Source organism: Sus scrofa, chromosome 17 (genome assembly GCF_054392235.1).
Source record: "Sus scrofa isolate SSC_HxYL_T2T_F1_AM1 chromosome 17, Sscrofa_HxYL_maternal_Yorkshire_Landrace_v2.0, whole genome shotgun sequence".
In the NCBI taxonomy this organism is placed as follows: Eukaryota; Metazoa; Chordata; class Mammalia; order Artiodactyla; family Suidae; genus Sus; species Sus scrofa.
Genome location: NC_139399.1, coordinates 41,510,234 through 41,525,048, shown reverse-complemented (window position 1 = coordinate 41,525,048; position 14,815 = coordinate 41,510,234).

The window sequence follows — 14,815 nt, the reverse complement described above, 5'->3', positions numbered from 1 at the left end:
TCTGGATTCAAATCTTGGCTTTGTCCGGATCTGGCTGAGTGACTCAGACAACCATTGAGCACCTTTAATCTGCAAAATACAAATAAAAATGTGGCTGGATGTGTGAGATGGAGTAAGCCCCGTATATGCCACCATCACATCATCATCTTTAGGTTAACTCAATCTTTAAACAAAACAAAACAGAAAACCCCCCAAAAACCCAACAAAAACCAGAAGCTCAAGATTTCAGTGTTTTCCTTCTTCTTACCCACTCCAGACGGTCTTGGATGCAGAGGAAGCTGAAGTTTCTTTCTGGGGCAGGATGGTGGGCCCTGGGTCTGGGTCTTGTCTCAGAGATTGGTCTGGCCTTGTCCCTGAGTACTTTGCACTGGGTCTGTCGAGGTGTGGCTGGTCCTGTGTGGCCTTTGGGACCTTGCATTGGCACCACTGCAAATCCCAATGCTTCTTCTGCTTGTTCTCTTATTGAGGAGACCCACATTGGAGCCTCTTTGTACAGACCACAGGCCTAAAAATTTCTACCAGAACATCAGGACCTCCAAGTCATCCTTATAGGGGAAATTCTTCTTCTTTTTATAGCCACATCTGCAGCATATGGAAGTTCCCCAGGCTAGGGGTCAAATTGGAGCTGTAGCTGCAGGCCTATATCACAGCCAGTACAACATCAGACCTGCAGCTTGCAACTATGCTGGATCCTTAACCCACTGAGTGAGGTCAAGGATAGAACCAGCATCCTCACAGAGACTATGCTGGGTTCATAACCTGCTGAGTCACAATAGGAACTCCCTCAGGGGAAATTTTGAATCAGCCGTTCATCTATGTGAATTCTATTTCTATTTCTATTCTCAAGTTTTATTTAAAATTAATTTTGTTAAATGCTATAAAATTTGGTTGTGATGATCATTGTACAACTATAAATGTGATAAAATTCAGAGTAATTAAAAATAAAAATAAAAAAATGAAAAATAAAAAATTGCTTTTATTTATTTTAATAGGCAAGACATTGTAACCTTGACTTAACCATAACCATGACTTAATTTGTGAATCTGTGGGGTTGAAAATTTTGTCTGGGGTCAACTCCATGGTTCTTCACATGTCAGCTGTTTTTTGACTGGAATTGCCATGTACTTGAGATCAGTGGCAGATTGGCTAGATTGCTTTGCTACTGTGGTTGGTTGACTATTGCCTAGGCTACCTCAGTTCTCATTTTCCGGGAGGCTAGTCTAGGCTTGTTCAGCTGAGAGAGGCAGTTTTGAGAGAAAGCAGAAATTGTAAGGCACTATGTCATTTCTGCTACATTCTTTTGGCCAAACCAAGTCACAAGACCAGATCAGATTCGAGGAGTGGAAAATAGACCTCACCTCTCGAGAGGAGGAGCTTCAAAATCTGATTACAAAGGGCATGGATATAGGGAGGGGGTAAAGAATTATGAATATATATATATGTTTTGTCTTTTAGGGCTGTACCCGGAGGTTCCCAGGCCAGAGGTCGAATCTGAGGTGTAGCCGCTGGCCTACGCCACAGCCACAGCAACGCAGAATCTGAGCCAAGTCTGCAACCTACACTATAGCTCATGACAATGCCCAGGTCCTTAACCCACTGAGCGAGGCCAGGGATCGAACCTGTGTTCTCACGGATGCTAGTTGGGTCGTTAACCACTGAGCCATGATGAGAACTCCAATTGTGGATGTTTTAATTTACCAAAAGCATCCACAGGGTTAAAAATTCACAGGGTTCATAGTCTCCCTTCATAGGGCTTCTTCTCAATATTACCTTCCCTAAGGTTGACCACAGTCACCAGTTTCTGGAGCTATTCAGTTCCTCTGCTATTTCTGACCTATTGCTCGGATGTCAGGTTGAACATGGCCCCGTGTGGCCTGTGGCACCCGAGGAAGGTTCCTGACCTCCCTAAGAAGCCAGGCCAAATCTCTTCTGCTCTAGGCTCTCTAAACATACTTGGGATTTATATGCACCGTTCCCACCCCACCCCAAAGTTTTGACTCCAGCTGTGGGGTGCCAGGACCTCAGCATCTCAGCTCTTGCCCTTCCTCCCCCTGACTGGCCACCCTCATCAAATTATAGGGAAGGCGTCCCTTTCTTTCTGCAGGGAATTTCCTAACCTCAGCTCTTTTCCAGGCAGATGGTCTTCTTGGTTCTAGCAGGAATCGCGCCAGTCTCTTCCTTAAGGCAATGAGTCTGAGGCTCCAGCTTTGACAGGGACAAATCCGCACAGGAAGGCGCTACTATGAGGATGAAAAATGCATAAAGAAGTACATAAAAAATGGTAAACCTGACCCTTCACTGCAAAATGGATGCCATGTGCTTAGCGTGCGGGGCACTGGCTCCCAGTAATCGCTCAGAACCAGGAGCAGTGACTTTCCCCTGGTTAGTGGACTTGGTACTTGGTTGTTACGGGAATGGTGGTATCTCTTACTAGATTGAGGCGTTAGTCTAAATTGTTTTCAACAGGAGCACTTGAGGTATAAAAACAACACTAGTCTATACTTACCTCGGCTTTTTTCCCCCCTGCAGAAATGGAACTTTGTAAAACAACAGTTTCTGCATTGTTTACTGCAAAATGGAAAACCTGGTAAAAGAGTCTAAGGAAGACACACAAGTTCATCAGCAAAAAAACAATTGAAAAATACCGACCCTGGTGTTTTTGCGACTGCATTGACCACTGTTCCTTTTTTTTTCTCTTTTTTATCAGAGAGGATGAACCCTGGGGACTACATATTCCAGAACTTCTTGCCAGGCTTGCTCTGGATTAGTTTCTACTAAGAGGTGCTGGGAGAAGATTTGGAAGGTGAAAGAGAAGGAGAGGCATGGAGTGTCCTTCTAGAAATGGAAAGGGACGATGTGTGGGCATCAGAAGATGGCAAATGTGAGGGTTCTTTTTGGTTTTTTTATTTTTTGTTTTTTGTCTTTTTAGAGCTACACCCACAGCACGTGGAGGTTCTCAGACTAGGGGTCTGATCGGAGCTCTAGCTGCCGGCCTACATCACAGCCACAGCAACACAGGATCCGAGTTGTGTCTTCGACCTACACCACAGCTCACAGCAATGCCTGATCCTTAACCCACTTAGCAAGGCCAGGGATCCAACCCACGTCCTCATGAATACTAGTCGGATTCGTTAACCACTGGGCCACGATGGGGAATGCTGCAAATGTGAGGTTTTGCAGTGGCCTCCACCATAAATCTTCCATAAGTCACTTGTAAATTCCAGGCAGCTGTGACCGCTAGTGGGGAATTCCTGCTACTCTCATAGACTCTTGATTCTCCAAAATCTAGGGGTGGATGAGGGAGCTATAACAGTGAGGCTGCCCAGTGGTCTGTATGCAACGGATCCCCCAGTTTCCATGAGAATCAAACAGAATTACATAGTTTAAAAAAAATCTGACCTTGAATTCATCTAGTGTCATGTCAGACATTCTTTTTATTTAGAAGAAGCACTTGGTGTCTAATTAATTCTGAAGCAACTAGATCCTTGAGCCTGACTATTTGCTGTTTGGAATTTGTCCTGTCCTTGGTTGGCGCCTTTTTTTTTTTTTTTGGTCTTTTTGCCTTTTCTAGGGCTGCTTCCCTTGGCATGTGGAGGTTCCCAGGCTAGGGGTCTAATCCGAGCTGTAGCCACTGGCCTACGACAGAGCCACAGCAAAGAAGGATCCAAGCCTCGTCTGCAACCCACACCGCGGCTCACGGCAACGCGGGATCCTTAACCCACTGAGCAAGGGCAGGGATCGAACCCACAACCTCATGGTTCCTAGTCGGATTTGTTAACCACTGCCCCAAGATGGGAACTCCCTCTTTTTTGTTTTTTAATGATTTTTATTTTTCTCCTTATAGTTGGTTTACAGTGTTTGGTCAATTTCTACTGTACAGCAAAGTGACCCAGTCTCTCTCTCTTTCTCACACACACATATAAATACATTCTTTTTCTCACATTATCCCCCATCATGTTCCATCATAAGTGACTAGATAGAGTTCCCTGTGCTATACAGCAGGATCTCATTGCTTATCTACTCCAAATGCAATAGTTTGCATCTATTAACCCCAGACTCCCAGTCCATCCCCCTTTCTTGTTTATACATCCTATTTTATCTCAAATCCCATGACATGTTTGTTGGTGGGTTTTTTTTTTTAGAATACATTTTATTGAAATATGGTTGACTTACGATGTTCTGTTGGTTTCCAGGATACAGCAAAGTGAATCAGTTATACAGATCTTTCTCTTTCTCTAGCTGATTTACTTTGGAATATATATATCCTTCTTTTTCAGATTCTTTCCCCATACAGGCTATCACAGAGCACTGAACAGATTTTCCTGTGCTACACGTAGGTCTTCGTTACTTATCCATTTTGTGTATAGTAGTACGGTGTTGTTTTAATTTTTATTGAGGTATGACTTACAGAGTAATGTATGTAAGTGCACAAACTCATAGCTCACCGAATTGTTAGACTAGTTATGTCTGTATACACCCATATAATCACCACCCCAAGACAGTGAGTTGTTTTTTTTGTTGTTGTTGTTTCGCTCCTTTCTATTCAATCTCTGGCCCTTTGGGCAACCTCCAATCTGCTGTCTGTCACCATAAACTCATCTTGCTTGTTCTTGAATTTCACATAAATAGAGTCATATAGTGACTGGTGTCTGGCTTTTTTCACTCATCTTAAGGTTTTTTTTTTAGTGTGTGGGGGCTCTTTTTTTTTGTGTGTGTGTGTGGTTAAACAAACTCCTGACATTATATTTACCATCTTGACCCTTTCAAAATGTTTACAACTTGGTAGTGCTAAGTATATTTGCATTATTGTGCAATAACTAACAGAACCTTTTCATCTTGCAAAAAACAGAAACTATGCTGGCTAAACACTAATTCGCCTTTAACTATCCCTCTTTGTCACTGGCAACTGCCTTTCTACTTATTATTTCTATGATTTTGACTGCGTTGGATATGTAATATCAGTGGAATCATGCAGTATTTGTCCTTTTGAGGCTGGCTTATTTTGCTTAGCCAATGTCCTCTAGGTTTATCCAACTTTTCTTTTTAGGGAGGAGCCTGGGGATATGGATGTTCCCTGGCTAGTGGTTGAATTGGAGCTGCAGCTGAGGATTACATCACAGCCACAGCAACACCAGATCTGAGACGCATCTGCAAACTATGCCACAGCTTGTGGCTCTGCCAGATCATTCATCCACTGAGCGAGGCCAGGGATGGGAGGAACTTGCATCCTCTTGCAGAGAGCACTGGTTCCTTAACCCACTGAGCCGCTACAGGAACTCCCAGAATTTCCTTCTTTTTTATGGCTGAAAAATTCCATTGTATAGACATACCACATTTTCTTTATCTATTTATCTGTTGATGGACATGTGGTTGCTTCTATCTCTTGCTGTGATGAACATGAATGTGTAACTATCTCCTCTAAATCTTGATTTGAGGGAGTTCCCATCGTGGCTCAGTGGTTAACGAATCCAACTAGGAACCATGAGGTTTTGCGTTCGATCCCTGGCCTTGCTCAGTGGGTTAAGGATCCGGCGTTACTGTGAGCTGTGGTGTAGGTCACAGATGCAGCTTGCATCCCTAGTTGCTGTGGCTCTGGTGTAGGCTGGTGGCTACAGCACCGATTAGACTCCTAGCCTGGGAACCTCCATATGCCAAGGGAGTAGCCCTGGAAAGGCAAAAAGACCAAAAAAAAAAAAAAATCTTGATTTGAATGCTTTTGGATGTGTATCGGAGATTGCTGGATCATATAATTGTTCTCATTTTAATTTTTTGAGAAACCTCTATACTATTTTCCATTTTCACCTGCACGGCACAGGGGTTTCCATTTCTCTACATCCTTGTTAGCACTTGTTCTTTTTTGTTCTTTTAATAGTGGCCCTCCTAATGGATGTAAGATGATATCTCATTTCAGTTTTAAAATTTAATTACATTTTTAATTGAAATATAGTTGACATCTAACATTATTTTAGTTGCAAGTACACAACATAATGATTTGATATTTGTATATATTGCAAAATCCATGGTAAATCTAGTTAACGTCCATCACCATATTTAGTTATAAACATAATTTTCTTGTGAGGAGAACTTTTAAAATGTACTCTTTTAGCAATTTTCAAATATGCAGTACAGTATTATTAACTATAGTCACCATGACATTTATTTGATAACTAGAAATTTGGGCAGTTTGATCTCCTACAGCCATTTTATCCCCTGCCTCCCAGCTTCTGGCAGCTATCAATTTGTTCTCTATGAGTTTTTTTTTTTTTTAAATTTTAAAATTATAGTTGAGGAGTTTCCTTCGTGGCTCAGTGGTTAACAAATCAGACCAGGAACCATGAGGTTGTGGGTTCGATCCCTGGCCTTGCTCAGTGGGTTAAGGATCCAGAGTTGTTGTGAGCTGTGGAGTAGGTCACAGATGTGGCTCAGATCTGGCATTGCTGTGGCTGTGGTGTAGGCCGGCGGATACAGCTCCAATTAGACCCCTAGCCTGCGAACCTCCATATGCGGCAGGTGAGGCCCTAGAAAATACAAAAAGACAAAAAAAAAATTATAGTTGAGTTACAATGTTCTGTCAATTTCTGCTGTACAGCAAAGTGACCCAGTTATACATCTATATACATCTGTATACATATACATTCTTTTTCTCGCATTATCATCCATCATGTTCCATCACAAATATTTGTTTGTTTTTTTAGACTACACATTGTAAGTGAGATCATACAGTATTTGTCCTTCTCTGTCCAACTTATCTCACTCAGCATAATGCCTTCAAGGTCCACCCAGACTGTCACACAGGGCAAGGTTTCATTCTTTCCTATGGCTTCACAGGAGGTGAAGTAAAGGGCTGCTTCTTCCCAATCTTCCCTCCCTGGAACCTGACAAAGGCACATGACAATATCCCACATCAGAGAAGCTGCCTTTCCATGGCAAGAGAAGTGACAGACATTGGTGAGCCCCGTGTGTGAGCTTGCAACAGTCTCACAAACCCTCATATTGTGCAGTACTCACTGCTACCTTCCCAAAAGAATGATTTTCCTAAATATTGTGGTCTCCTAGAAACTTCTTTTTTTTTTTTTTTTTTTTTTGTCTTTTGTCTTTTTGTCTTTTGTTGTTGTTGTTGTTGCTATTTCTTGGGCCGCTCCCGCGGCATATGGAGGTTCCCAGGCTAGGGGTTGAATCGGAGCTGTAGCCACCGGCCTACGCCAGAGCCACAGCAACGTGGGATCCGAGCTGCATCTGCAACCTACACCACAGCTCACGGCAATGCCGGATCGTTAACCCACTGAGCAAGGGCAGGGACCGAACCCGCAACCTCATGGTTCCCAGTCGGATTCGTTAACCACTGCGCCACGACGGGAATTCCTCTCCTAGAAACTTCTAGTCATAGATCATGGGGTAAGCTAGAGCAGCTTGCTGGACCAGGCGATTTTCTCTGCAGCCCTAGATCTAGAATCCTCTCTTCTTTTTCTCCCCTTCTGCTTCTTGCCTTCTAATTATCTGTCTCTGCATTTCTTCTCTCACCTATTCAACATGAGAGACTGTATAGTGTAGTCATTCACTCATTCGTTTACTCAACGAGTATTCAGCACCCACCGTATGCCCAGTTCTTGGTGCTTAGGAAACATCAGTGAACAAAACAAACAACACTTGTTGCCTTCTTGGAGTTACATTCTAGGGAGTAGGAAGAAAGAAAAGCCACACAGAATAAATAATGAAGCAGATGAGTAAAGGATGGAGTATGTTGGAAAGTGTTCAATCCTATGAAAAAAAGCCGTGAGCAAGGAAAGGGAGATGAGGTGAGCCCATGGGGGCTTTTCCTCCCAGTAATGCAAGCAGCTATTAGAAGGTTTTAAGCAGAGGTGGGGCAGGGTCTGGCTTCGGTTTAAACATATCCTTTGCTGGCTCTACTGAGAGTGGATGAGGTGAGAGCAGAAGCAGGGACATTGCCGAGGCGCTAATCGCAGGAATCCAGGAAAGAGGATTGTGGGTGAATCTAGGCAGTGGAGATGGAGAGACATGGCTGGATTCTGGATATGTTTTAAGGTATAATCAACAAAATTTCCTGGTAGGAAGGATGTAGGATGGGAGAGGAGAAGAGACAAGGATGCTTCCTCGATTTTTTTGTCAAACACCTGGACAAATGGAGTTCCCGTTAACTGGAACGGGAAAGTGTACAGGTGCAGGAGGTTTTAGGGGGCTGAGAAGAAGGTCAGTTTTTGAAATGTTAACTTTGCTCTCCAAGTGAGTAGGTAGTTAGTTATAATGTTTAAGAGATAGGTGTAAATTAATTTAGGAGTTCTTGGGTTATCAATGGTCTTTAAGGTCACTGGCCTAGACGAGAGCATCAAAGGAGAGTATGTGGTTGTTAAGAGCAAGGAAGCTTGAACTAGACTGTCTAAGTTGATTTTCTTTTTTACTTTTTTTTTTCTTTTTATGGCTGCACATGCAGCATATGGAAAGTCCCAGGCTAGGGTAGAATTGGAGCTGAAGCTGGTGACCTACACCACAGCCACAGCAATGCCAGATCTGAGCTACGTCTGTGACCTATACCACAGCTCATGGCAAAGCCAGATCCTTAACCACTGAGCAAGGCCAGGGATTGAACTGCATCCTCATGGTTACTAGTTGGATTCTTAACAACGGGAACGCCAGTAGTTTCAGTTTTAAAGATAATCTCTAAGTATGGTACGATGAACTAATTTTTTCAGAAACATCTGTGAATAAATTGCTGACGCTGCCTTATCATCCCCAAATATTTGTGTGTATTTCCTAAAAATAAGGACTTTCTCTTACTTTGTCACAATACTTTCCAAATCAGGAACATTGAAATGTTACTATCATATTATCTTCAGATCTCCTACCAGTTTGCCAATTGTCCCCAAATGTCTTTTGTAGAAAATGATCCAGTTTCATTTCATTGTCACATCACTTTAGTTTTCTTTAATATAGAACAATTTCTCTTTCCTTTATGATCCTGACACTTTTGAAATGCACCAGCCAGTTTTTTTTTTTTTTGTAGAATATCTCTCCTTTTGATTTTTGACACTTCCTTTTGAGTAGAGTCAGGTTTTGCATCTTTAGCAGATATATCCAGAAGCGATGCTGTGTTTTTCTCATTGTGACCAATCAGGAAGCACAGATTTAAATTCATCTCATTACAGGTGATTCATTTTGATTGCTTGGTTGAGATGATATCTGTCAAGAGATTCCATTATAAAATTATTTTTCTCTTTGCAATTAATAATCATGTCACTTGAAACATTTTTTTTCTTACTTTGATTAAATCTAATATGAGCACTTGCCCCCACTAAGTCTGGGCAGGGTGAACACTAGCAATTTTTCATGGATCCCCAAGTAACCCCCTCCCCAACCTTGGGATATATAAGGATCGTGGTTCTTGGTGCCAAATCTTTGGCATGCACCTCTGCACCCTGTCTCTATGTCCTGACACCAGAGTGATATTGCAACCTAGCAGGGTGCAATTTTCTACAAATCACTGGATTCACCACCCACCCACATGGATGATGCTTTTGGGCCCCTGCCCTGCCACACCCCCTCTCACCTGGGTAGCAGATCCCCTTCCCTCCCACTCATGTGCAGTAATGAATTTCAGTGGTATAAGCCCTTTCCCAGCCTCAGGAGATGGATCTTTGCTAGACCATGCCAGTTATTGCAGCCCCAGATCTCTCCTCAGTGATTGGTTGCATAATGGTTGTCGGGTTATGTGTTGAGATTCCGGCCAATCAGATGTAAAAAGAAGTTGGATGGAGGCTTCTAGGAAAAAATTTCCACTAGCTGATTACATCTGTGTACAGACAGTGGATTTGGTAAGAAACTTCCTATAAATGTGAGTCTAATACTTTCCATCGTTAAAGCATCATAGGAACTATTGTCAGAAGTTTCAGATCTTTAAGTTCTGAGAACTGGATACAATATCACATGATATGAAATAGCCCTCTACATGACTTGTTTGCCTCTTCCCACAAATGTCAACATTAGTTCTATCTGGGAAGTGGAAAATAATGAAGGCTCCAAAAGGTTTTTTGAAATTCATTATTTTCCCTCTTCCACCATTTTAATAATGAAAGAATGTTGGAAATTTGTAATAAGGCTGGTTGTAACTTTGTCATTTTTTCTCTTATAAATTTACTGGATATAATTAACCTAACATAAAATCCTCATACCTTATAAAGTGTACAATTCAATGGTTTTGAGTGTATTCATAGAGTTGGGATGCATTGAATTTTACGCCATAGACTTGCAGCTGTAGTTATAAAATGTGCCTGTTGGTGTCACTGCTGAGATCTTACTGATGCAAAATTTTGACTGATGCCTTCACCTTAATGTGGATTGTTTTATTTTGACAAAATTAGATGGTAAATCAGAGTAATGCAAAGGATATTATCATTGCAGAAATAGAGGATAAATTCACCTCTGAGTTTCAAAAGCTGATATCTAGATGAAAGATGCAAAAGTTTGGAAAAACTCAGGCTCTAGTAGAGGCAGCTCATCTCCCCCCACATTCCAGTTACCTTCTCAAACTAGATGACATTGCCCAACTTGTGGGAAGGATGAGGGGAGCTGGAGAGAACCAATACTGGCGGAGAACCGAGACCTGCTTCTCAAACCCCAGGTCCAGTTTGGCTTAGAGAAGGGTGGTAGAGTCAGGAGAACATACGCCTTCCTTCCTGATAACATGGTTTTCAGAATTCCTGTTTCCAGCTTGGCTTGGCAACAGAAATGTGGAACTGAGTGTGTGCTCTTCCCAGGCGAATGGACCAGAGAGCATTTCGCAGAGATTCCGGGATCCCAGAGTAGCCAAATTTTCCAGTGTGCTTGAGGATTGTGGGTGGTGCTTTAAAGGAGTGTGAGCAGAGCTGAAATCAAGTGGTTATTGGGAAGCTGTGAGACCAGGAAGACACCAGTGTTAGAGGCACCTTGTGGATCTGTAGTCAAGGGCAGCACGAGGTGGACCTGAACAAATGCCTGCATGGGCTAATATCACAAAGGCACCTTAACACCACAGAGGATGGAGAGGATGAGGGGGATCCTGACTTGATGGAAGAGGTTATGATCCAACTAAGATTAAATCCGTGGAAAGGGATCTTAGAATAGAAATCATGTTAAATCATGTAAAAAATTTAAAATGTAGCACTTTTGCACACATTGTAGTGGTATTGTTTGGTATTAAGAATTGCATTGTTTGAACTTGATCATGTCACTTAATATCTCCAAGACACCAACTCCCCAATTTGGTTTGGAGAGAAGTTGGATTAAATGGTATCAAGAGATCTTCCAGCTGATGTCTCTGATTTTCTCAACTATTTACCACCCACTTTTTTTTTTTTTTTTTTTTTTGTCTTTTAGGGCCACACACATGGTATATGGAGTTTCCCGGGCTAGGTGTTGAATCAGAGCTGTAGCCGCTGGCCTTAGCCATAGCCGAAGCAACATGGGATCTGAGCCACATCTGTAACCTACACCAAAGCTCATGGTAACGCTGGATCCTTAGCCCACTGAGCAAGGCCAGGAATCGAACCTGTATCCTCATGGTTGCTAATTTGGTTCATTAACCACTGAACCACAACGGGAACTCCTTTCACTGCCCACTTGTGAATGTCTTCCTTATATGTTACTCTCTTTGCAGTCCTTCCCACAGTGTCCAGGGAGCATAACTAGGATAGCCCCATATGACAGGGGAAAGGGGGACCTTCCCAATTCCTGCAGAGATTATATAAAAATGCAAAAGAAAAACATAGGTACCATCCTGTCATCATGATAAATGGAAACATTTTTGTCTTTCTGATTCCCCTTCCAATCTATGTATACATAAGTAAGTACTCCTTTTGAACCATAGTCTGGAGATTACATTGTATCCTAGGGCTTTGGAGAAGCAAGAAGAAAGAAAAGGTAAATGGATATTTCAGCTCTGCTGCTTGGCTGCCCTGGCAACCAACTTTCAAGACCTAATGACTCTAAAAATATCTCTCCAGCTCCAATCCCTCTCCTGTGCTGGAGACATATATGTCTGTCTGCCTACTCAACATCTGCTCTAGGATGATGAACAAACATTATGTTTAATGTGTTCAACGCTGAAACCATAGTTTCCATCACCAGCTTATTTTTCCACCTGACTTCCCCATCTCATTCCTCTGCTCAACCTAGCCTGGAAGCCATTCCAATTCCTCCCTCTCCATGAACTTTCACATTCAGTCCTCAAACATGTCTCATCATTTCTCTCTTAAACACACCTCACATCATCAATTTCTCTCCATCTCTGCTGGCACCGCCATAGCTCAAGCCACCCTCACTGCCTCCTGCTTTGTTGCAGTAACCTCATATCTGAACTTTCTAACTACTTGTTGCCTGCCAATCTACTTACGGCACAGGTGTCATGGTGATTTCCAAAATTGTAAATTAGATGTAATACCGTATAAATTAGAACTCTCTGATATCTTTCCATTCTTTGAATAAAATCCATAATCCCTACCATGGCAGATAGTCCTGTGTGATTTGGCTCCTACCCATTTTTTCATCATTTTTCCATGTCCTGTTACCCTCAAATTCATGTTCCTCCACCCTCTTCCTCTTCCTTGAACATTCTAATTTCCTTCAGACCTTAGGGCTTGGTACAGTGGGCTATCTGTAACAAGAGAGTATTTTCTCTAGGCTATTGCAAATTTCAGATATGCCTTTCTGGGAAATAATTCCTTCTCAGAAGGGCTTTCTCTGCCATTCTTTCTAGGTAGCAGCCTCTTAATTTCCAATTCCTATGGAGATCTCCAGCATTGCAATCCCCATCATTCTGTGCACCCTTTTATTTTCTTCAGATCAGTCATCACATTCCCCTTCTTCCCTTCCTGCTCTCCCTCCTCCCTCCCTCCCTTCTGTCCTTCCTTCATTCTTCCTTCCTTCCATTCATTCTTTATTTCTCTGTCTTTCCATCTTTCTTCCTTTATTTTTTTCTACCTTTTCCCTCTCTTCTTCCCTCCCTCATTTGTTTTCTGTCCGTTCTCCTAATACAATAAACTCCTCAAATGTGGGGGCCGTCTGTACCAATGTTTTCTCTGTGTTGAACACAGTGCCTGTTACATAGCGTGAGCTCAGTAATGTTTGCAGAATAAATGGAGGCATAACCTCCTTCAAGAAGAGGAATTGTTTGTGTGGCAGCTCTGGCCTGGGCTTGCTTGGGACATGATCTATTTCCTTAAAGGGAGAAGGGATCTTCATGCCCAAGCTGGGAAGCTCCTCTGGCTGCTTCATTTTATCTCTGATTTTAAGGTCTGGGACACCTGCGACATTCACCATCAATTTCCTGAAGTATGATTTAGGGATTGAGGACTGTCTGAAATTTTTGAGCAAATGTTCTGGAATGACCATTCTGATGTCTGTGGTGTATGGATGGAGATTTCACAGTGAGACACATGAGGAGGTTATTGGAGTGATCTAGGTGAGTGCTGATGAGGGGTCTGAGCAAATGTGAAGATGAAAAGGAGGGAAGAGAATCCTATAGGACTTGGAGGCCTAGGGTGGGTAGGACCCAAAATGTGAGTTGGCCAAGTTGGACATGTGCAAACACTGTCTTTCTACAGCCCTGAGAAGAAGCATATCTTTAAATGTTGCTCTGTGGGCACTTTGCTTTGCTCTTCTTCGGCTAGTCCTGGAGAGAAGTGAGGCAGAAGGAGACTGGGATGAGGATGTTGAAGCTGAAGCTGCGCTATTGTGAGTAGAAGAGAAGAGGAGAACAACATATGAGAGGTACTGGAGGCTGGGCTCAGCTCCTCCATCTCTGTGACTCCAAAGGTTCAAGGCCACAGTGAAACAAATACCACAGATGCCTATTTCCTTTGGACATATTTATTCTCTTACAGGGGCCTTTCTCCAGAACTTGGAGTGTATTACCTCCTCCATGTCTTCACCAGGGTCATTTTGGGGCTCATGTCTAACCCTAGTTCTGCTTCTGAACCATCTTTCAAACCTGGCAAAGCACATGCGTTCCTCCCTTCTGTTCCACTCAGAGGCATGGAGTGGGCTTTAGTGTGAACAGCAGGTATGAGAGGCCAAGAAGAAGTAGAATGAGGGTGGGGTCAATATCTCCCTGTCTGTCTCTAGAACTGTACGCAGTGTGCCTCCTTGAAACACTGAGCGAGTTCCCTTGTGGTGCAGTGGGTTAAGGATCCAGTGTGGTCACTGCAGTGGCTTGGGTCGCTGCTGTGGCAAGGTTTGCTGGAGACCACTGAACTGCTGAACTCTGCAGAAGGCAAATATCTGTGACACAGGGTTCTTTAGATATAGCAACAGTAATATTTCCTGGGTGGTGATAGGATTACAGAAAATCAAGATAGAGGTGAGTTCATAGCTGGGTTAAATCTGAGTTTCTTGGTTCTGCCGTTTGACACCTTAGTGACACTAAGTTCCTTCAAATTCCTCATCTGTAAAGTGGGGAATGGCACCCACCTGTGGGATTGGTATGAAGATGAAATAAGATACTGCATGTGAAGTGCCACATCCATAGTGGCACCAAAATTATGTTTTCCTCTTTATGTAGAATTATCATAGTAGGAAATTTGGGGCTCTCTAAATAATGCTCTTTGTCTATTTTTTCCTTTGGATCTTAAATATATAAAATTGTATTTAGTCACAACTATTGTTTCATGATATCCTTATCATTGATCCATGCACACTTTTATTAATATATTTACCTATCCATCCATCCACCCATCCATCCCTCCATCCGTCCACCTATCCTTCCTTTTTCCATTGCTCCCATCCTCCCTTCCTTCTTTCCAATCTTCGGCCTGCAATATATATATCT